The sequence below is a fragment of the Magnolia sinica genome, chromosome 7, assembly GCF_029962835.1.
Source record: "Magnolia sinica isolate HGM2019 chromosome 7, MsV1, whole genome shotgun sequence".
Classification (NCBI taxonomy): domain Eukaryota; kingdom Viridiplantae; phylum Streptophyta; class Magnoliopsida; order Magnoliales; family Magnoliaceae; genus Magnolia; species Magnolia sinica.
In genome coordinates this window covers 37833488-37835702 of record NC_080579.1, presented here as the reverse complement: position 1 = coordinate 37835702, position 2215 = coordinate 37833488, and the positions used below count along the sequence as shown (strand labels likewise).

Genomic DNA, 2215 nt, shown 5'->3' with positions numbered 1-2215 from the left:
TTGAGTTGTTTGTGGAGGTCCATTATTCATCATCAAAGCATCCACTTTCTTTGTCAGGCTATCAATCTTGGCATAAAGATCTGACATGACTCCTACCTCATATATACCACCTTTCTTCTGTGGTTGGTGACTTCTTTCACCTCTATTTGAGTAGTCCCATTGCTGGGAATTTTCACACAAGGTTTCAAAGAAATTTCACGCTTCGACATCACTTTTGGTCATGAATGACCCTCCACTGGTGGCATCAACCATGCAACGGTTTTGGGGTGTCAGACCGTCATAGAAGTATTGAACCTGTTGCCACTTCTCAAAACCATGGTGTGGACATTTAAGAAGTAAGTCGTCCCATCTTTCCCAACATTCATGAAAGTGTTCACCCTCTTTTTGTGTAAAATTAGTAATTTCTCTACGGTGAGCATTAGTTTTGTGAACCGGGAAGAACTTGTTTAAGAACTTCTTAGACAGTTGGTCTCATGTAGTGATAGACCCAACTCCTAGAGAATTCAACCATGCTTTTGCCTTATCCTTCAAAGATAAAGGAAAAAGGCGCAAATGGATCGAATCATCTGAAAAATTTTGGAACCTAGAGGTAGAGCAAATGTCTAGGAATTCTTTCACATGATGGTATGGATCCTCCTTATCTAAACCATAAAAGGAGGGCAACAATTGTATGATCCCAGGTTTAAGTTCAAAGTGTGCTGCCGTGGTGGTGAGCAACACTATGCATGAAGGCGTATTAAATTGGACAGGAGCTGAATAATCTCTAGAAGCTTTAGTTTCATTCTCATCCGCCATTTCAAATAGGATGTTTCTAAATCTTCTACGAAAGGTTCTTTCTATTCCAGGATCAAAAGGTGTTAGTTCTATGTTCAAATATCTATGTCCTAGCATAAACTATGTTATTGCAATGTAAGAAAGAAAACTAAACTAAGATGCAACTTAAGAGAAATAAAACTAAAAATAAAAATTATGAATTCCTAAAAATAAGAGAAAGCTATGTAAACGAGAATTGGAAGGAAGAACCCGGAAAAGGAGATGATGGATGTCTGAAGATTTGGGAGCTCCTCCTTTTGAAGACAATCTTATTTAGCAGCTTCCTTCCTCAATTCCTGTAAACATAATATAAAAAAAAAAAATTAATTAAATTTCATAAAATAATGCTAGAAAAATCCTAAGCAACGGTTAATTTCTAAAAAAGAAAGTTTCTAATCTTAGAAATAAAAAGCTAAGTTAGTTTCTAAAAAGGAAAAAATTTCTAAAACTAGAAAATAGAAAGTTACTTGAAAGAAGAATCTAAATCTAAAATTAGAAAATAGAAAATTTTTAAAAAAGAAAGCCTAAAAATAGAAAATTTCTAAAAAATAAAATCCTAATTCTAAAAATAGAAATTAGAAAAAGTAGAGAATTTAGAAAGGGATTACCAAATTAGAAGTTTATGTCAGGACCCTACAAAACAGAAAATAGGTTAGTTTCTAAAAAAATTTAACCTAAAGTTAATAAAATCCTAAGACTATGAATTATGATAAGAGAGAATCCTAAATCCAATTGGACCGAAACAGTCCCCGGCAACGACGCCAAAAACTTTATGTTTTAATTTAAACCAATCTGATTTAAATGATTTTAAATTCGCAAGTATACGTATCAGATGTAGATATGGTATGTATTACGAGATCGTTCCCACGAGGACTGGTTGTCACAATTCGAAATTTATGATTCTTCTTAATTAATCCAACAAATGGTTGACTAGTGATTAGGTAAACTAAACAAAAATCAATGAAAAGGTAACCGAGAGCAATAAGGAAAATCCAATCAAGGAAAAGACTAGGACTTTCGAATCCACCCCTAATTATCCTAACCCTTGTTTTACCTGTTGATTCACCCTAATTCAGATTGATATCAAAATAAATAAAGCGCACTCTATGTCCTTGGTCAGGCACACAGAATGTATAATTCCTTAAAGCATGTGGATCACATCTTTCCATCTATGGTCAGGCATGGAGAGATGTGGATTCCTATTTCTTCCTCTATAGGAAACCTGTTCATGGTCAGACATAAGCACCTAAAATAAGAATCCAAACAACATCTACATCTAGACTGGTTGAGCTCATAAAATGGAGAAGTATGAAAATTTCAGTTAAGCACACTAGAGAAAGAAACAAATCAATCAAGTCAAGATGAATTCAACCATAAACAAGAGTCATTCAAATTAGGGGCT

The 2215-nt window shown here is 34.1% G+C and overlaps 1 non-coding gene across 1 annotated transcript; it reads left to right on the top strand.

The window, feature by feature from the left end:
- Nucleotides 1-310: 310 nt before the first annotated feature.
- On the top strand, nucleotides 311-419 carry LOC131252244 (small nucleolar RNA R71). The gene has a single exon (XR_009174279.1). It is a non-coding gene; the product is annotated as a small nucleolar RNA R71 (small nucleolar RNA).
- Nucleotides 420-2215: the final 1796 nt, after the last annotated feature.